The following is a 21,347-nucleotide window of genomic DNA, read 5'->3' on the forward strand; positions in this document are numbered from 1 at the left end:
TCTGCTGTGGGTCTCACTCGTGCTCACTCTGCTGTGGGTCTCACTCGTGCTCACTCTGCTGTGTGTCTCTCTCGTGCTCACTCTGCTGTGTGTCTCTCTCGTGCTCACTCTGCTGTGGGTCTTAAACGTTGTCACTCTGCTGTGGGTCTTAAACGTGGTCACTCTGCTGTGGGTCTCACTCGTGCTCACTCTGCTGTGGGTCTCACTCGTGCTCACTCTGCTGGGTCTCTCACTCGTGCTCACTCTGCTGTGGGTCTCACTCGTGCTCACTCTGCTGTGCGTCTCACTTGTGCTCACTCTGCTGTGTGTCTCTCTCGTGCCCACTCTGCTGTGGGTCTCACTCGTGCTCACTCTGCTGTGGGTCTCACTCGTGCTCACTCTGCTGTGTGTCTCTCTCGTGCTCACTCTGCTGTGTGTCTCTCTCGTGCTCACTCTGCTATGGGTCTTAAACGTTGTCACTCTGCTGTGGGTCTTAAACGTGGTCACTCTGCTGTGGGTCTCACTCATGCTCACTCTGCTGTGGGTCTCGCTCGTGCTCACTCTGCTGTGGGTCTCTCTCATGCACACTCTGCTATGTGTCTCTCTCGTGCTCACTCGGCTATGTGTCTCTCTCGTGCTCACTCTGCTGTGGGTCTCACTCGTGCTCACTGTGCTGTGGATCTCACTCGTGCTCACTGCTATGGGTCTCACTCGTGCTCACTCTGCTGTGTGTCTCTCTCGTGCTCACTCTGCTGTGGCTCTCACTCGTGCTCACTGTGCTGTGCATCTCACTCGTGCTCACTCTGCTATGGGTCCCACTCGTGCTCAGTCTGATGTGTGTCTCTCTTGTGCTCACTCTGCTTTGGGTCTCACACGTGCTCAGTCTGATGTGTGTCTCTCTCGTGCTCACTCTGCTGTGGGTCTCTCTCGTGCTCCCTCTGCTATGGGTCTCTCTCGTGCTCACTCTGCTATGAGTCTCTCTCGTGCTCACTCTGCTGTGGGTCTCTCTCGTGCTCACTCTGCTGTGGGTCTCTCTCGTGCTCACTCTGCTGTGGAGCTCACTCGTGCTCACTCTGGTGTGGGTCTCTCTCGTGCTCACTCTGCTGTGGGTCTCTCTAATGCTCACTTTGCTGTGGGTCTCACTCGTGTTCAGTCTGATGTGTGTCTCTCTCGTGCTCACTCTGCTATGGGTCTCTCTCGTGTTCACTCTGCTGTGGGTCTCACTCGTGCTGACTCTGCTGTGAATCTCACTCGTGCTCACTCTGCTGTGTGTCTCTCTCGTGCTCACTCTGCTGTGACTCTTACTCGTGCTCACTCTGCAGTGGGTCTCCCTCGTGCTCACTCTGCTGTGGATCTCACTCGTGCTCATTGTGCTGTGGATCTCACTCGTGCTCACTCCGCTGTGGGTCTTAAACGTGGTCACTCTGCTGTGGGTCTCACTCGTGCTCACTCTGCTGTGGGTCTCCCTCGTGCTCACTCTGCTGTGGGTCTCACTCGTACTCACTCTGCTGTGTGTCTCCCTCGTGCGCACTCTGCTGTGGGTCTTAAACGTGGTCACTCTGCTGTGGGTCTCACTCGTGCTCACTCTGCTGTTGGTCTCTCTCGTGTACACTCTGCATTGAGTCCCACTCGTGCTCACTCTGCTGTGAGTCTCACTCGTGCTCACTCTGCTGTGGGTCTCACTTGTGCTCACTTTGCTGTGGCTCTCGTGCTCACTCTGCTGTGGGTCTCACTCGTGCTCACTCTGCTGTGAGTCTCACTCGTGCTCACTCTGCTGTTGGTCTCTCTCGTGTACACTCTGCATTGAGTCCCACTCGTGCTCACTCTGCTGTGGGGATCACTTATGCTCCCTCTGTTTTGGGTCTCTCTCGTGCTCACTCTGCTGTGGGTCTCGCTCGTACTCACTCTGCTGTGGGTCTTAAACGTGCTCACTCTGCTGTGGGTCTCACTCTTGCTCACTCTGCTGTGGGTCCTTCTTGTGCTCACTCTGCTGTGGGTCTCACTCGTGCTCACTCTGCTGTGTGTCTCTCTCGTGTGCACTCTGCTGTGGGTCTTAAACGTGGTTACTCTGCTGTGGGTCTCACACGTGCTCACTCTGCTGATGGTCTCTCTCGTGCTCACTCTGCTGTGGGTCTTAAACGTGGTCACTCTGCTGTGGGTCTCACTCGTGCTCACTCTGCTGTGAGTCTCTCTCGTGCTCACTCTGCTGTTGGTGTGACTCGTGCTCACTCTGCTGTGGGTCTCACTCGTGCTCACTCTGCTGTGAGTCTCTCTCGTGCTCACTCTGCTGTTGGACTCTCTCGTGTACACTCTGCACTGAGTCCCACTCGTGCTCACTCTGCTGTGGGGCTCACTTATGCTCCCTCTGTTTTGGTTCTCTCTCGTGCTCACACTGCTGTGGGTCTCTCCCATGCTCACTCTGCTGTGTCTCTCACTCGTGCTCACTCAGCTGTGGGTCTCACTCGTGCTCACTCTGCTGTGGGTCTCACTCGTGCTCACTCTGCTGTGTCTCTCACTCGTGCTCACTCTGCTGTGGGTCTCACACGTGCTCACTGTGCTCTGAGTCTCACCCGTGCTCACTCTGCTGTGCGTCTCACTTGTGCTCACTCTGCTGTGTGTCTCTCTCGTGCTCACTCTGCTGTGGGTCTCACTCGTGCTCACTCTGCTGTGGGTCTCACTCGTGCTCACTCTGCTGTGTGTCTCTCTCGTGCTCACTCTGCTGTGGGTCTTAAACGTGGTCACTCTGCTGTGGGTCTCAATCGTGCTCACTCTGCTGTGGGTCTCACTCGTGCTCACTCTGCTGTGTGTCTCTCTCGTGCTCACTCTGCTCTGTGTCTCACTCGTTCTCACTCTGCTGTGGGTTTCTCTCATGCTCACTCTGCTGTGTGTCTCTCTCGTGCTCACTCTGCTCTGTGTCTCACTCGTGCTCACTCTGCTGTGGGTCTCGCTCGTGCTCACTCTGCTGTGGGTCTCTCTCATGCACACTCTGCTATGTGTCTCTCTCGTGCTCACTCTGCTATGTGTCTCTCTCGTGCTCACTCTTCTGTGTCTCTCTCTCGTTTTCACTCTGCTGTGCATCTCACTCGTGCTCACTCTGCTATGGGTCCCACTCGTGCTCAGTCTGATGTGTGTCTCTCTTGTGCTCACTCTGCTTTGGGTCTCACACGTGCTCAGTCTGATGTGTGTCTCTCTCGTGCTCACTCTGCTGTGGGTCTCTCTCGTGCTCCCTCTGCTATGGGTCTCTCTCGTGCTCACTCTGCTATGAGTCTCTCTCGTGCTCACTCTGCTGTGGGTCTCTCTCGTGCTCACTCTGCTGTGGGTCTCTCTCGTGCTCACTCTGCTGTGGAGCTCACTCGTGCTCACTCTGGTGTGGGTCTCTCTCGTGCTCACTCTGCTGTGGGTCTCTCTAATGCTCACTTTGCTGTGGGTCTCACTCGTGTTCAGTCTGATGTGTGTCTCTCTCGTGCTCACTCTGCTATGGGTCTCTCTCGTGTTCACTCTGCTGTGACTCTTACTCGTGCTCACTCTGCAGTGGGTCTCCCTCGTGCTCATTGTGCTGTGGATCTCACTCGTGCTCATTGTGCTGTGGGTCTCTCTCGTGCTCACTCTGCTGTGACTCTTACTCGTGCTCACTCTGCAGTGGGTCTCCCTCGTGCTCACTCTGCTGTGTTTCTCACTCGTGCTCACTCTGCTGTGTATCTCACTCGTGCTCATTGTGCTGTGGATCTCACTCGTGCTCATTGTGCTGTGGATCTCACTCGTGCTCACTCCGCTGTGGGTCTTAAACGTGGTCACTCTGCTGTGGGTCTCACTCGTGCTCACTCTGCTGTGGGTCTCCCTCGTGCTCACTCTGCTGTGGGTCTCACTCGTACTCACTCTGCTGTGTGTCTCCCTCGTGCGCACTCTGCTGTGGGTCTTAAACGTGGTCACTCTGCTGTGGGTCTCACTCGTGCTCACTCTGCTGTGACTCTTACTCGTGCTCACTCTGCAGTGGGTCTCCCTCGTGCTCACTCTGCTGTGTTTCTCACTCGTGCTCACTCTGCTGTGTATCTCACTCGTGCTCATTGTGCTGTGGATCTCACTCGTGCTCATTGTGCTGTGGATCTCACTCGTGCTCACTCTGCTGTGGGTCTCACTCGTGCTCACTCTGCTGTGGGTCTCCCTCGTGCTCACTCTGCTGTGGGTCTCACTCGTACTCACTCTGCTGTGTGTCTCCCTCGTGCGCACTCTGCTGTGGGTCTTAAACGTGGTCACTCTGCTGTGGGTCTCACTCGTGCTCACTCTGCTGTTGGTCTCTCTCGTGTACACTCTGCATTGAGTCCCACTCGTGCTCACTCTGCTGTGGGTCTCTCTCGTGCTCACTCTGCTGTGGGTCTCACTTGTGCTCACTTTGCTGTGGCTCTGGTGCTCACTCTGCTGTGGGTCTCACTCGTGCTCACTCTGCTGTGAGTCTCACTCGTGCTCACTCTGCTGTTGGTCTCTCTCGTGTACACTCTGCATTGAGTCCCACTCGTGCTCACTCTGCTGTGGGGATCACTTATGCTCCCTCTGTTTTGGGTCTCTCTCGTGCTCACTCTGCTGTGGGTCTCGCTCGTACTCACTCTGCTGTGGGTCTTAAACGTGCTCACTCTGCTGTGGGTCTCACTCTTGCTCACTCTGCTGTGGGTCTTTCTTGTGCTCACTCTGCTGTGGGTCTCACTTGTGCTCACTCTGCTGTGTGTCTCTCTCGTGTGCACTCTGCTGTGGGTCTCACTCGTGCTCACTCTGCTGTGAGTCTCACACGTGCTCACTCTGCTGTTGGTCTCTCTCGTGTACACTCTGCATTGAGTCCCACTCGTGCTCACTCTGCTGTGGGGATCACTTATGCTCCCTCTGTTTTGGGTCTCTCTCGTGCTCACTCTGCTGTGGGTCTCGCTCGTACTCACTCTGCTGTGGGTCTTAAACGTGCTCACTCTGCTAAGGGTCTCACTCTTGCTCACTCTGCTGTGGGTCTTTCTTGTGCTCACTCTGCTGTGGGTCTCACTTGTGCTCACTCTGCTGTGTGTCTCTCTCGTGTGCACTCTGCTGTGGGTCTTAAACGTGGTTACTCTGCTGTGGGTCTCACACGTGCTCACTCTGCTGATGGTCTCTCTCGTTCTCACTCTGCTGTGGGTCTTAAACGTGGTCACTCTGCTGTGGGTCTCACTCATGCTCACTCTGCTGTGAGTCTCTCTCGTGCTCACTCTGCTGTTGGTCTCTCTCGTGTACACTCTGCATTGAGTCCCACTCGTGCTTACTCTGCTGTGGGGCTCACTTATGCTCCCTCTGTTTTGGGTGTCTCTCGTGCTCACTCTGCTGTGGGTCTTAAACGTGCTCACTCTGCTGTGGGTCTCACTCTTGCTCACTCTGCTGTGGGTCCTTCTTGTGCTCACTCTGCTGTGGGTCTCACTCGTGCTCACTCTGCTGTGTGTCTCTCTCATGTGCACTCTGCTGTGGGTCTTAAACGTGGTCACTCTGCTGTGGGTCTCATTCGTGATCACTCTGCTGTGGATCTCACTCGTGCTCACTCTGCTTTGAGGCTCACTCGTGCTCACTCTGCTGTGGGTCTCTCTCGTGCTCACTCTGCTGTGGGTCTCGCTCGTGCTCACTCTGCTATGTGTCTCTCTCGTGCTCACTCTGCTATGTGTCTCTCTCGTGCTCACTCTGCTGTGGGTCTCACTCGTGCTCACTGTGCTGTGGATCTCACTCGTGCTCACTGCTATGGGTCTCCCTCGTGCTTATTGTGCTGTGGCTCTCACACGTGCTCACTGTGCTGTGTGTCTCTCTCGTGCTCACTCTGCTGTGGCTCTCACTCGTGCTCACTGTGCTGTGCATCTCACTCGTGCTCACTCTGCTATGGGTCCCACTCGTGCTCAGTCTGATGTGTGTCTCTCTTGTGCTCACTCTGCTTTGGGTCTCACACGTGCTCAGTCTGATGTGTGTCTCTCTTGTGCTCACTCTGCTGTGGGTCTCTCTCGTGCTCCCTCTGCTATGGGTCTCTCTCGTGCTCACTCTGCTGTGGGTCTCTCTCGTGCTCACTCTGCTGTGGAGCTCACTCGTGCTCACTCTGGTGTGGGTCTCTCTCGTGCTCACTCTGCTGTGGGTCTCTCTAATGCTCACTTTGCTGTGGGTCTCACTCGTGTTCAGTCTGATGTGTGTCTCTCTCGTGCTCACTCTGCTATGGGTCTCTCTCGTGTTCACTCTGCTGTAGGTCTCACTCGTGCTGACTCTGCTGTGAATCTCTCTCGTGCTCACTCTGCTGTGGGTCTCACTCGTGCTCACTCTGCTATGAGTCTCTCTCGTGCTCACTCTGCTGTGTGTCTCTCTCGTGCTCACTCTGCTGTGGGTCTCTCTCGTGCTCACTCTGCTGTGGAGCTCACTCGTGCTCACTCTGGTGTGGGTCTCTCTCGTGCTCACTCTGCTGTGGGTCTCTCGAATGCTCACTTTGCTGTGGGTCTCACTCGTGTTCAGTCTGATGTGTGTCTCTCTCGTGCTCACTCTGCTATGGGTCTCTCTCGTGTTCACTCTGCTGTAGGTCTCACTCGTGCTGACTCTGCTGTGAATCTCACTCGTGCTCACTCTGCTGTGGGTCTCTCTCGTGCTCACTCTGCTGTGACTCTTACTCGTGCTCACTCTGCAGTGGGTCTCCCTCGTGCTCACTCTGCTGTGTGTCTCACTCGTGCTCACTCTGCTGTGGATCTCACTCGTGCTCATTGTGCTGTGGGTCTCACTCGTGCTCACTCCGCTGTGGGTCTTAAACGTGGTCACTCTGCTGTGGGTCTCTCTCGTGCTCACTCTGCTGTGACTCTTACTCGTGCTCACTCTGCTGTGTGTCTCCCTCGTGCTCACTCTGCTGTGTGTCTCACTCGTGCTCATTGTGCTGTGGATCTCACTCGTGCCTATTGTGCTGTGGGTCTCACTCGTGCTCACTCCGCTGTGGGTCTTAAACGTGGTCACTCTGCTGTGGGTCTCACTCGTGCTCACTCTGCTGTGGGTCTCCCTCATGCTCACTCTGCTGTGGTCTCACTCATGCTCACTCTGCTGTGTGTCTCCCTCGTGCGCACTCTGCTGTGGGTCTTAAACGTGGTCACTCTGCTGTGGGTCTCACTCGTGTACACTCTGCATTGAGACCCACTCGTGCTCACTCTGCTGTGGGTCTCACTCGTGCTTACTCTGCTGTGGGTCTCACTTGTGCTCACTTTGCTGTGGCTCTCGTGCTCACTCTGCTGTGGGTCTCACTCGTGCTCACTCTGCTGTGGGTCTTTCTTGTGCTCACTCTGCTGTGGGTCACACTCGTGCTCACTCTGCTGTGGATCTCACTCGTGCTCACTCTGCTGTGTGTCTCTCTCGTGCGCACTCTGCTGTGGGTCTTAAACGTGGTTACTCTGCTGTGGGTCTCACACGTGCTCACTCTGCTGTTGGTCTCTCTCGTGCTCACTCTGCTGTCGATCTTAAACGTGGTCACTCTGCTGTGGGTCTCACTCGTGCTCACTCTGCTATGAGTCTCTCTCGTGCTCACTCTGCTGTTGGTCTCTCTCGTGTACACTCTGCATTGAGTCCCACTCGTGCTTACTCTGCTGTGGGGCTCACTTATGCTCCCTCTGTTTTGGGTCTCTCTCGTGCTCACTCTGCTGTGGGTCTCACTCGTGCTCACTCTGCTGTGGGTCTCTCTCGTGCTCACTCTGCTGTGGGTCTCACTCGTGCTCACTCTGCTGTGGGTCTCACTCATGCTCACTCTGCTGTGGGTCTCACTCGTGCCCACTCTGTTGTTGGTCTCTCTCGTGCTCACCCTGCTGTGGGTCTTAAACGTGGTCACTCTGCTGTGGGTCTCATTCGTGATCACTCTGCTGTTCGTCTCTCTCGTGTACACTCTGCATTGAGTCCCACTCGTGCTCACTCTGCTGTGGGGCTCACTTATGCTCCCTCTGTTTTGGGTCTCTCTCGTGCTCACTCTGCTGTGGGTCTCACTCCTTCTCACTCTGCTGTGGGTCTTAAACGTGTTCACTCTGCTGTGGGACTCACTCGTGCTCACTCTGCTGTGGGTCTCACTCGTGCTCACTCTGCTGTGGTTCTCACTCGTGCTCACTCTGCTGTGTGTCTCTCTCGTGCGCACTCTGCTGTGGGTCTTAAACGTGGTCACTCTGCTGTGGGTCTCACACGTGCTCACTCTGCTGTTGTTCTCTCTCATGCTCACTCTGCTGTGGGTCTTAAACGTGGTTAATCTGCTGTGTTTCTCACTCGTGCTCACTCAGCTGTGAGTCTCTCTCGTGCTCACTCTGCTGTTGGTCTCTCTCGTCAACACTCTGCATTGAGTCCCACTCGTGCTCACTCTGCTGTGGGGCTCACTTATGCTCCCTCTGTTTTGGGTCTCTCTTGTGCTCACTCTGCTGTGGGTTTCACTCGTGCTCACTCTGCTGTGGGTCTTAAGCTTGGTCACTCTGCTGTGGGTCTCACTCATGCTTACTCTGCTGTGAGTCTCACTCGTGCTCACTCTGCTGTGGGTCGCACTCGTGCTCACTCTGCTGTTGGTCTCACTCGTGCTCTCTCTGCTGTGGATCTCTCTCATGCTCACTCTGCTGTGGTTCTCACTCGTGCTCACTCTGCTGTGGCTCTCACTCGTGCTCACTCTGCTGTGGGTCTCACTTGTGCTCACTCTGCTGTTGGGCTCACTCGTGCTCACTCCGCTGTGGGTCTCACTCGTGCTCACTCTGCTGTGGCTCTCACTCGTGCTCACTCTGCTGTGGGTCTCACTTGTGCTCACTCTGCTGTTGGGCTCACTCGTGCTCACTCCGCTGTGGGTCTCACTCGTGCTCACTCTGATGTGGGTCTCTCTCATGCTCACTCTGCTGTGGGTCTCTCTCATGCTCACTCTGCTGTGGGTCTCTCTCATGCTCACTCTGCTGTGGCTCTCACTCGTGCTCACTCTGCTGTGGGTCTAACTTGTGCTCACTTTGCTGTGGCTCTCGTGCTCACTCTGCTGTGGCTCTCACTCGTGCTCACTCTGATGTTGGTCTGACTCGTCCTCATTCTGCTGTGGCTCTCACTCGTGCTCACTCTGCTGTGGGTCTCACTCGTGCTCACTCTGCTGTGGGTCTCACTCGTGCTCACTCTGCTGTGGATCTCACTCGTGCTCACTCTGCTGTGAGGCTCACTCGTGCTCACTCTGCTGTGGGTCTCTCTCGTGCTCACTCTGCTGTGGGTCTCGTTCGTGCTCACTCTGCTATGTGTCTCTCCCGTGCTCACTCTGCTGTGGGTCTCACTCGTGCTCACTGTGCTGTGGATCTCACTCGTGCTCACTGCTATGGGTCTCACTCGTGCTCACTCTGCTGTGGGTCTCTCTCGTGCTCACTCTGCTGTGGGTCTCACTCGTGCTCACTGTGCTGTGGATCTCACTCGTGCTCACTGCTATGGGTCTCACTCGTGCTCACTCTGCTGTGTGTCTCTCTCGTGCTCACTTTGCTGTGGGTCTCACTCGTGCTCACTCTGCTTTGGGTCTCACACGTGCTCAGTCTGATGTGTGTCTCTCTCGTGCTCACTCTGCTGTGGGTCTCTCTCGTGCTCCCTCTGCTATGGGTCTCTCTCGTGCTCACTCTGCTGTTGGTCTCTCTCGTCAACACTCTGCATTGAGTCCCACTCGTGCTCACTCTGCTGTGGGGCTCACTTATGCTCCCTCTGTTTTGGGTCTCTCTTGTGCTCACTCTGCTGTGGGTTTCACTCGTGCTCACTCTGCTGTGGGTCTTAAGCTTGGTCACTCTGCTGTGGGTCTCACTCATGCTTACTCTGCTGTGAGTCTCACTCGTGCTCACTCTGCTGTGGGTCGCACTCGTGCTCACTCTGCTGTTGGTCTCACTCGTGCTCTCTCTGCTGTGGATCTCTCTCATGCTCACTCTGCTGTGGTTCTCACTCGTGCTCACTCTGCTGTGGCTCTCACTCGTGCTCACTCTGCTGTGGGTCTCACTTGTGCTCACTCTGCTGTTGGGCTCACTCGTGCTCACTCCGCTGTGGGTCTCACTCGTGCTCACTCTGCTGTGGCTCTCACTCGTGCTCACTCTGCTGTGGGTCTCACTTGTGCTCACTCTGCTGTTGGGCTCACTCGTGCTCACTCCGCTGTGGGTCTCACTCGTGCTCACTCTGATGTGGGTCTCTCTCATGCTCACTCTGCTGTGGGTCTCTCTCATGCTCACTCTGCTGTGGGTCTCTCTCATGCTCACTCTGCTGTGGCTCTCACTCGTGCTCACTCTGCTGTGGGTCTAACTTGTGCTCACTTTGCTGTGGCTCTCTTGCTCACTCTGCTGTGGCTCTCACTCGTGCTCACTCTGATGTTGGTCTGACTCGTCCTCATTCTGCTGTGGCTCTCACTCGTGCTCACTCTGCTGTGGGTCTCACTCGTGCTCACTCTGCTGTGGGTCTCACTCGTGCTCACTCTGCTGTGGATCTCACTCGTGCTCACTCTGCTGTGAGGCTCACTCGTGCTCACTCTGCTGTGGGTCTCTCTCGTGCTCACTCTGCTGTGGGTCTCGTTCGTGCTCACTCTGCTATGTGTCTCTCCCGTGCTCACTCTGCTGTGGGTCTCACACGTGCTCACTGTGCTGTGGATCTCACTCGTGCTCACTGCTATGGGTCTCACTCGTGCTCACTCTGCTGTGGGTCTCTCTCGTGCTCACTCTGCTGTGGGTCTCACTCGTGCTCACTGTGCTGTGGATCTCACTCGTGCTCACTGCTATGGGTCTCACTCGTGCTCACTCTGCTGTGTGTCTCTCTCGTGCTCACTTTGCTGTGGGTCTCACTCGTGCTCACTCTGCTTTGGGTCTCACACGTGCTCAGTCTGATGTGTGTCTCTCTCGTGCTCACTCTGCTGTGGGTCTCTCTCGTGCTCCCTCTGCTATGGGTCTCTCTCGTGCTCACTCTGCTATGAGTCTCTCTCGTGCTCACTCTACTGTGGGTCTCTCTCGTGCTCACTCTGCTGTTGGTCTCTCTCGTGCTCACTCTGCTGTTGGTCTCTCTCGTGTACACTCTGCATTGATTCCCACTCGTGCTCACTCTGCTGTGGGGATCACTTATGCTCCCTCTGTTTTGGGTCTCTCACGTGCTCACTCTGCTGTGGGTCTCACTCGTGCTCACTCTGCTGTGCGTCTCACTTGTGCTCACTGTGCTGTGGCTCTCGTGCTCACTCTGCTGTGGGTCTCACTCGTGCTCACTCTGCTGTGGCTCTCACTCGTGCTCACTCTGCTGTGGGTCTCACTCGTGCTCACTCTGCTGTTGGTCTCTCTCGTGCTCACTTTGCTGTGGGTCTTAAACGTGGTCACTCTGATGCGGGTCTTTCTTGTGCTCACTCTGCTGTGGGTCTCACTCGTCCTCACTCTGCTGTGGGTCTCACTCGTGCTCACTCTGCTGTGTGTCTCTCTCGTGCGCACTCTGCTGTGGGTCTTAAACGTGGTCACTCTGCTGCGGGTCTTTCTTGTGCTCACTCTGCTGTGGGTCTCACTCGTCCTCACTCTGCTGTGGGTCTCACTCGTGCTCACTCTGCTGTGTGTCTCTCTCGTGCGCACTCTGCTGTGGGTCTTAAACGTGGTCACTCTGCTGCGGGTCTTTCTTGTGCTCACTCTGCTGTGGGTCTCACTCGTCCTCACTCTGCTGTGGGTCTCACTTGTGCTCACTCTGCTGTGTGTCTCTCTCGTGCGCACTCTGCTGTGGGTCTTAAACGTGGTTACTCTGCTGTGGGTCTCACACGTGCTCACTCTGCTGTTGGTCTCTCTCATGCTCACTCTGCTGTGGGTTTTAAACGTGGTTACTCTGCTGTGGGTCTCACTCGTACCCACTCTGCTGTTGGTCTCTCTCGTGCTCACCCTGCTGTGGGTCTTAAACGTGGTCACTCTGCTGTGGGTCTCACTTGTGCTCACTCTGCTGTGGGGCTCACTTATGCTCCCTCTGTTTTGGGTCTCTCTCGTGCTCACTCTGCTGTGGGTCTCACTCCTTCTCACTCTGCTGTGGGTCTTAAACGTGGTCACTCTGCTGTGGGTCTCACTCGTGCTCACTCTGCTGTTGGTCTCTCTCGTGCTCACTCTGCTGTGGGTCTCACTCGTGCTCACTCTGCTGTTGGTCTCTCTCGTGTACACTCTGCATTGAGACCCACTCGTGCTCACTCTGCTGTGGGTCTCACTCGTGCTTACTCTGCTGTGGGTCTCACTTGTGCTCACTTTGCTGTGGCTCTCGTGCTCACTCTGCTGTGGGTCTCACTCGTGCTCACTCTGCTGTGGGTCTTTCTTGTGCTCACTCTGCTGTGGGTCACACTCGTGCTCACTCTGCTGTGGGTCTCACTCGTGCTCACTCTGCTGTGTGTCTCTCTCGTGCGCACTCTGCTGTGGGTCTTAAACGTGGTTACTCTGCTGTGGGTCTCACACGTGCTCACTCTGCTGTTGGTCTCTCTCGTGCTCACTCTGCTGTCGATCTTAAACATGGTCACTCTGCTTTGGGTCTCACTCGTGCTCACTCTGCTGTGAGTCTCTCTCGTGCTCACTCTGCTGTTGGTCTCTCTCGTGTACACTCTGCATTGAGTCCCACTCGTGCTTACTCTGCTGTGGGGCTCACTTATGCTCCCTCTGTTTTGGGTCTCTCTCGTGCTCACTCTGCTGTGGGTCTCACTCGTGCTCACTCTGCTGTGGGTCTCTCTCGTGCTCACTCTGCTGTGAGTCTCACTCGTGCTCACTCTGCTGTGGGTCTCACTCGTGCTCACTCTGCTGTGGGTCTCACTCGTGCCCACTCTGTTGTTGGTCTCTCTCGTGCTCACCCTGCTGTGGGTCTTAAACGTGGTCACTCTGCTGTGGGTCTCATTCGTGATCACTCTGCTGTTCGTCTCTCTCGTGTACACTCTGCATTGAGTCCCACTCGTGCTCACTCTGCTGTGGGGCTCACTTATGCTCCCTCTGTTTTGGGTCTCCCTCGTGCTCACTCTGCTGTGGGTCTCACTCCTTCTCACTCTGCTGTGGGTCTTAAACGTGGTCACTCTGCTGTGGGACTCACTCGTGCTCACTCTGCTGTTGGTCTCTCTCGTGCTCACTCTGCTGTGGGTCTCACTCGTGCTCACTCTGCTGTGGTTCTCACTCGTGCTCACTCTGCTGTGTGTCTCTCTCGTGCGCACTCTGCTGTGGGTCTTAAACGTGGTCACTCTGCTGTGGGTCTCACACGTGCTCACTCTGCTGTTGTTCTCTCTCATGCTCACTCTGCTGTGGGTCTTAAACGTGGTCAATCTGCTGTGGTTCTCACTCGTGCTCACTCAGCTGTGAGTCTCTCTCGTGCTCACTCTGCTGTTGGTCTCTCTCGTCAACACTCTGCATTGAGTCCCACTCGTGCTCACTCTGCTGTGGGGCTCACTTATGCTCCCTCTGTTTTGGGTCTCTCTTGTGCTCACTCTGCTGTGGGTTTCACTCGTGCCTACTCTGCTGTGGGTCTTAAACGTGGTCACTCTGCTGTGGGTCTCACTCGTGCTTACTCTGCTGTGAGTTTCACTCGTGCTCACTCTGCTGTGGGTCGCACTCGTGCTCACTCTGCTGTTGGTCTCACTCGTGCTCATTCTGCTGTGGCTCTCACTCGTGCTCACTCCGCTGTGGGTCTCACTCGTGCTCACTCTGCTGTGGGTCTCTCACTTGCTCACTCTGATGTGGGTCTCCCTTATGCTCACTCTGCTGTGGGTCTCTCTCATGCTCACTCTGCTGTGGCTCTCACTCGTGCTCACTCTGCTGTGGGTCTCACTTGTGCTCACTTTGCTGTGGCTCTCGTGCTCACTCTGCTGTGGGTCTCACTCGTGCTCACTCTGCTGTGAGTCTCACTCGTGCTCACTCTGCTGTGGCTCTCACTCGTGCTCACTCTGCTGTTGGTCTGACTCGTCCTCATTCTGCTGTGGCTCTCACTCGTGCTCACTCTGCTGTGGGTCTCACTCGTGCTTACTCTGCTGTGAGTTTCACTCGTGCTCACTCTGCTGTGGGTCGCACTCGTGCTCACTCTGCTGTTGGTCTCACTCGTGCTCATTCTGCTGTGGCTCTCACTCGTGCTCACTCCGCTGTGGGTCTCACTCGTGCTCACTCTGCTGTGGGTCTCTCACTTGCTCACTCTGATGTGGGTCTCCCTTATGCTCACTCTGCTGTGGGTCTCTCTCATGCTCACTCTGCTGTGGCTCTCACTCGTGCTCACTCTGCTGTGGGTCTCACTTGTGCTCACTTTGCTGTGGCTCTCGTGCTCACTCTGCTGTGGGTCTCACTCGTGCTCACTCTGCTGTGAGTCTCACTCGTGCTCACTCTGCTGTGGCTCTCACTCGTGCTCACTCTGCTGTTGGTCTGACTCGTCCTCATTCTGCTGTGGCTCTCACTCGTGCTCACTCTGCTGTGGGTCTCACTCGTGCTCACTCTGCTGTGGGTCTCACTCGTGCTCACTCTGCTGTGGATCTCACTCGTGCTCATTCTGCTGTGAGGCTCACTCGTGCTCACTCTGCTGTGGGTCTCTCTCGTGCTCACTCTGCCGTGGGTCTCGCTCGTGCTCACTCTGCTAGGTGTCTCACTCGTGCTCACTCTGCTGTGGATCTCACTCGTGCTCTCTCTGCTATGGGTCTCACTCATGCTCACTATGCTGTGGATCTCACTCGTGCTCTCTCTGCTATGGGTCTCACTCGTGCTCACTCTGCTGTGTGTCTCATTCGTGCTCACTCTGCTGTGGATGTCTCTCGTGCTCACTCCGCTGTGGATCTCACTCGTGCTCACTCTGCTGTGGGTCTCACTCGTGCTCAGTCTGATGTGTGTCTCTCTCGTGCTCACTCTGCTGTGGGTCTCACTCGTGCTCGCTCTGCTGTGGGTCTCACTCGTGCTCACTGCTATGGGTCTCACTCGTGCTCACTCTGCTGTGTGTCTCTCTCGTGCTCACTTTGCTGTGGCTCTCACTCGTGCTCACTGTGCTGTGGATCTCACTCGTGCTCACTGCTGTGGATCTCTCTCGTGCTCACTCCGCTGTGGCTCTCACTCGTGCTCACTGTGCTGTGCATCTCACTCGTGCTCACTCTGCTATGGGTCCCACTCGTGCTCAGTCAGATGTGTGTCTCTCTTGTGCTCACTCTGCTGTGGGTCTCTCTCGTGCTCACTCTGCTATGAGTCTCTCTCGTGCTCACTCTGCTGTGGGTCTCTCTCGTGCTCACTCTGCTGTGGGTCTCTCTCGTGCTCACTCTGCTGTGGAGCTCATTCGTGCTCACTCTGGTGTGGGTCTCTCTCGTGCTCACTCTGCTGTGGGTCTCTCTAATGCTCACTTTGCTGTGGGTCTCACTCGTGTTCAGTCTGATGTGTGTCTCACTCGTGCTCACTCTGCTATGGGTCACTCTCGTGTTCATTCTGCTGTGGGTCTCACTCGTGTTGACTCTGCTGTGAATCTCACTCGTGCTCACTCTGCTGTGGGTCTCTCTCGTGCTCACTCTGCTGTGGGTCTCTCTCGTGCTCACTCTGCTGTGGAGCTCATTCGTGCTCACTCTGGTGTGGGTCTCTCTCGTGCTCACTCTGCTGTGGGTCTCTCTAATGCTCACTTTGCTGTGGGTCTCACTCGTGTTCAGTCTGATGTGTGTCTCACTCGTGCTCACTCTGCTATGGGTCACTCTCGTGTTCATTCTGCTGTGGGTCTCACTCGTGTTGACTCTGCTGTGAATCTCACTCGTGCTCACTCTGCTGTGGGTCTCTCTCGTGCTCACTCTGCTGTGACTCTTACTCGTGCTCACTCTGAGTGGGTCTCCCTCGTGCTCACTCTGCTGTGTGTCTCACTCGTGCTCACTATGCTGTGTATCTCACTCGTGCTCATTGTGCTGTGGATCTCACTCGTGCTCATTGTGCTGTGGGTCTCACTCGTGCTCACTCCGCTGTGGGTCTTAAACGTGGTCACTCTGCTGTGGGTCTCACTCGTGCTCACTCTGCTGTGGGTCTCCCTCATGCTCACTCTGCTGTGGGTCTTAAACATGGTCACTCTGCTGTGGGTCTCACACGTGCTCACTCTGCTGTGGTTCTCACTCGTGCTCACTCTGCTGTGTGTCTCTCTCGTGCGCACTCTGCTGTGGGTCTTAAACATGGTCACTCTGCTGTGGGTCTCACACGTGCTCACTCTGCTGTTGTTCTCTCTCATGCTCACTCTGCTGTGGGTCTTAAACGTGGTCAATCTGCTGTGGGTCTCACTCATGCTCACTCTGCTGTGAGTCTCTCTCGTGCTCACTCTGCTGTTGGTCTCTCTCGTGTACACTCTGCATTGGGTCCCACTCGTGCTCACTCTGCTGTGGGGCTCACTTATGCTCCCTCTGTTTTGGGTCTCTCTTGTGCTCACTCTGCTGTGGGTTTCACTCGTGCTCACTCTGCTGTGGGTCTTAAACGTGGTCACTCTGCTGTGGGTCTCACTCGTGCTTACTCTGCTGTGAGTTTCACTCGTGCTCACTCTGCTGTGGGTCGCACTCGTGCTCACTCTGCTGTGGCTCTCACTCGTGCTCATTCTGCTGTGGGTATCACTTGTGCTCACTCTGCTGTTGGGCTCACTCGTGCTCACTCCGCTGTGGGTCTCACTCGTGCTCACTCTGCTGTGGGTCTCTCACTTGCTCACTCTGATGTGGGTCTCCCTTACGCTCACTCTGCTGTGGGTCTCTCTCATGCTCACTCTGCTGTGGCTCTCACTCGTGCTCACTCTGCTGTGGGTCTCACTCGTGCTCACTCTGCTGTGAGTCTCACTCGTGCTCACTCTGCTGTGGCTCTCACTCGTGCTCACACTGCTGTTGGTCTGACTCGTCCTCATTCTGCTGTGGCTCTCACTCGTGCTCACTCTGCTGTGGGTCTCACTCGTGCTCACTCTGCTGTGGGTCTCACTCGCGCTCACTCTGCTATGGGTCTCACTCGTGCTCAGTCTGATGTGTGTCTCTCTCGTGCTCACTCTGCTGTGGGTCTCACTCGTGCTCGCTCTGCTGTGGGTCTCACTCGTGCTCACTCTGCTGTGGATCTCACTCGTGCTCATTCTGCTGTGAGGCTCACTCTGCTGTGGGTCTCACACCTGCTCACTCTGCTGTGAGTCTCTCTCGTGCTCACTCTGCTGTGCGTCTCACTTGTGCTCACTCTGCTGTGGGTCTCTCTCATGCTCACTCTGCTGTGGGTCTCTCTCGTGCTCACTCTGCTGTGTGTCTCTATCGTGCTCACTCTGCTGTGGCTCTCACTCGTGCTCAGTGTGCTGTGGCGGTCAGTCGTGCTCAGTCTGCTGTGAGTCTCACTCGTGCTCACTCTGCTGTGGATCTCTCTCATGCTCACTCTGCTGTGGGTCTCTCTCGTGCTCACTCTGCTGTGGCTTTCACTCATGCTCATGTGCTGTGGCTGTCAGTCGTGCTCACTCTGCTGTGACTCTCACTCGTGCTCACTCTGCTGTGGATCTCTCTCATGCTCACTCTGCTGTGGGTCTCTCTCGTGCTCACTCTGCTGTGTGTCTCTATCGTGCTCACTCTGCTGTGGCTCTCACTCGTGCTCACTCTGCTGTTGGTCTCACTCGTGCTCAATCTGCTGTTGGTCTCACTCGTGCTCACTCCGCTGTGGGTCTCATTCGTTCTCACTCTGCTGTGGGTCTCTCACTTGCTCACCATGATGTGGTTCTCTATTATGCTCACTCTGCTGTGGGTCTCACTCGTGCTCAATCTGCTGTGGGTCTCACTCGTGCTCACTCTGCTGTGGGTCTCACTTGTGCTCACTCTGCTGTGGCTCTCACCCGTGCTCACTCGTGTGTGGGTCTCACTCGTGCTCACTCTGCTGTGCGTCTCACTTGTGCTCACTGTGCTGTGGCTCTCGTGCTCACTCTGCTGTGGGTCTCACTCGTGCTCACTCTGCTGTGCGTCTCACTTGTGCTCACTCTGCTGTGGCTCTCACTCGTGCTCACTCTGCTGTGGGTCTCACTCGTGCTCACTCTGCTGTTGGTCTCTCACGTGCTCACTCTGCTGTGTGTCTCTCTCGTGCTCACTCTGCTGTGGGTCTCACCCGTGCTCACTCTGCTGTGGGTCTCACTCGTGCTCACTCTGCTGTTGGTCTCTCACGTGCTCACTCTGCTGTGGATCTCTCTCATGCACACTCTGCTGTGGGTCTCACTCATGCTCACTCTGCTGCGTCTCTCACTCGTGCTCACTCTGCTGTGCGTCTCACTTGTGCTCACTCTGCTGTGGCTCTCACTCGTGCTCACTCTGCTGTGGGTCTCACTCGTGCTCACTCTGCTGTTGGTCTCTCACGTGCTCACTCTGCTGTGGATCTCTCTCATGCACACTCTGCTGTGGGTCTCACTCATGCTCACTCTGCTGCGTCTCTCACTCGTGCCCACTCTGCTGTGAGTCTCACTCGTTCTCATACTGCTGTGGGTCTCTCACGTGTTCACTCTGCTGTGGGTCTCTATCGTGCTCACTCTGCTGTGGGTCTCTCTCATGGTCACTCTGCTGAGGGTCTCACTCGTGTCCACTCTGCTGTGTCTCTAACTCGTGCTCATTCTGCTGTGGGTCTCACTCGTGCTCACTCTGCTGTGGCTCTCACTCGTGCTCACTCTGCTGTGGCTCTCACTCGTGCTCACTCTGCTCTGGGTCTCTCTCGTGCTCACTCTGCTGTTGGTGTGACTCGTGCTCACTCTGCTGTGGGTCTCACTCGTGCTCACTCTGCTGTGTGTCTCACTCGTGCTCACTCTGCTGTGGTTCTCACTCGTGCTCACTCTGCTGTGGGTCTCACTCGTGCTCACTCTGCTGTGTGTCTCACTCGTGCTCACTCTGCTGTGTGTCTCTCTCGTGCTCACTCTGCTGTTGGACTCTCTCGTGTACACTCTGCACTGAGAGCCACTCGTGCTCACTCTGCTGTGGGGCTCACTTATGCTCCCTCTGTTTTGGTTCTCTCTCGTGCTCACTCTGCTGTGGGTCTCACTCGTGCTCACTCTGCTGTGGGTCTCTCCCATGCTCACTCTGCTGTGTCTCTCACTCGTGCTCACTCCGCTGTGGGTCTCACTCGTGCTCACTCTGCTGTGGGTCTCACTCGTAATCACTCTGCTGTGTCTCTCACTCGTGGTCACTCTGCTGTGGGTCTCACTCGTGCACACTGTGCTCTGAGTCTCACCCGTGCTCACTCTGCTGTGCGTCTCACTTGTGCTCACTCTGCTGTGGGTCTCTCTCGTGCTCACTCTGCTGTGGGTCTCACTCCTGCTCACTCTGCTGTGGGTCTCACTCATGCTCACTCTGCTGTGTGTCTCTCTCGTGCTCACTCTGCTGTGGGTCTTAAACGTGGTCACTCTGCTGTGGGTCTCACTTGTGCTCACTCTGCTGTGGGTCTCACTCGTAATCACTCTGCTGTGTCTCTCACTCGTGCTCACTCTGCTGTGGGTCTCACTCGTGCACACTGTGCTCTGAGTCTCACCCGTGCTCACTCTGCTGTGCGTCTCACTTGTGCTCACTCTGCTGTGGGTGTCTCTCGTGCTCACTCTGCTGTGGGTCTCACTCCTGCTCACTCTGCTGTGGGTCTCACTCATGCTCACTCTGCTGTGTGTCTCTCTCGTGCTCACTCTGCTATGGGTCTTAAACGTGGTCACTCTGCTGTGGGTCTCAATTGTGCTCACTCTGCTGTGGGTCTCACTCGTGCTCACTCTGCTATGTGTCTCTCTCGTGCTCACTCTGCTATGTGTCTCTCTCGTGCTCACTCTGCTGTGTGTCTCACTCGTTCTCACTCTGCTGTGAGTTTCACTTATGCTCACCCAGCTGCGGGTCTCACTTGTGCTCACTCTGCTATGTGTCTCTCTCGTGCTCACTCCGCTATGTGTCTCTCTCGGGCTCACTCTGCTGTGGGTCTCACTCGTGCTCACTCTGCTGTGGATCTCGCTCGTGCTCACTCTGCTGTGGGTCTCTCTCATGCACACTCTGCTATGTGTCTCTCTCGTGCTCACTCTGCTATGTGTCTCTCCTCGTGCTCACTCTGCTATGTGTCTCTCTCGTGCTCACTGCTATGGGTCTCACTCGTGCTCACTCTGCTGTGTGTCTCTCTCGTGCTCATTGCTATGGGTCTCACTCATGCTCACTCTGCTGTGGGTCTCTCTCGTGCTCACTCCGCTGTGGCTCTCACTCGTGCTCACTGTGCTGTGCATCTCACTCGTGCTCACTGCTATGGGTCTCACTCGTGCTCAGTCTGATGTGTGTCTCTCTTGTGCTCACTCTGCTTTGGGTCTCACACGTGCTCAGTCTGATGTGTGTCTCTCTCGTGCTCACTCTGCTGTGGGTCTCTCTCGTGCTCCCTCTGCTATGGGTCTCTCTCGTGCTCACTCTGCTATGAGTCTCTCTCGTGCTCACTCTGCTGTAGGTCTCTCTCGTGCTCACTCTGCTGTGGGTCTCTCTCGTGCTCACTCTGCTGTGGAGCTCACTCGTGCTCACTCTGGTGTGGGTCTCTCTCGTGCTCACTCTGCTGTGGGTCTCTCTAATGCTCACTTTGCTGTGGGTCTCACTCGTGTTCAGTCTGATGTGTGTCTCACTCGTGCTCACTCTGCTGTGGGTCTCACTCGTGCTCACTGTGCTGTGGATCTCACTCGTGCTCACTGCTATGGGTCTCACTCGTGCTCACTCTGCTGTGGGTCTCTCTAATGCTCACTTTGCTGTGGGTCTCACTTGTGTTCAGTCTGATGTGTGTCTCTCTCGTGCTCACTCTGCTATGGGTCTCTCTCGTGTTCACTCTGCTGTGGGTCTCACTCGTGCTGACTCTGCTGTGAATCTCACTCGTGCTCACTCTGCTGTGGGTCTCTCTCGTGCTCACTCTGCTGTGACTCTTACTCGTGCTCACTCTGCAGTGGGTCTCCCTCGTGCTCACTCTGCTGTGTATCTCACTCGTGCTCATTGTGCTGTGGATCTCTCTCCTGCTCATTGTGCTGTGTATCTCACTCGTGCTCATTGTGCTGTGTATCTCACTCGTGCTCATTGTGCTGTGGATCTCACTCGTGCTCACTCTGCTGTGGATATCTCTCGTGCTCACTCTGCTGTGAGTCTCACTCGTGCTCACTCTGCTGTGGATCTCTCTTGTGCTCACTCCACTGTGAGTCTCTCTCATGCTCGCTCAGGTGTGGATCTCTCTCGTGCTCACTCTGCTGTGGTTCTCACTTGTGCTCACTCTGCTGTGGCTCTCACTTGTGCTCACTCTGCTGTGGGTCTCACTTGTTCTCACTCTGCTGTTGGGCTCACTCGTGCTCACTCTGCTGTGGGTCTCACTCGTGCTCACTCTGCTGTGGGTCTCTCACTTGCTCACTCTGATGTGGGTCTCCCTTACGCTCACTCTGCTGTGGGTCTCTCTCATGCTCACTCTGCTGTGGCT

Source organism: Chiloscyllium plagiosum, unplaced genomic scaffold (assembly GCF_037043375.1).
Source record: "Chiloscyllium plagiosum isolate Xiang-an unplaced genomic scaffold, Cpla_swu_hap1 HiC_scaffold_32, whole genome shotgun sequence".
NCBI classification, from domain to species: Eukaryota; Metazoa; Chordata; class Chondrichthyes; order Orectolobiformes; family Hemiscylliidae; genus Chiloscyllium; species Chiloscyllium plagiosum.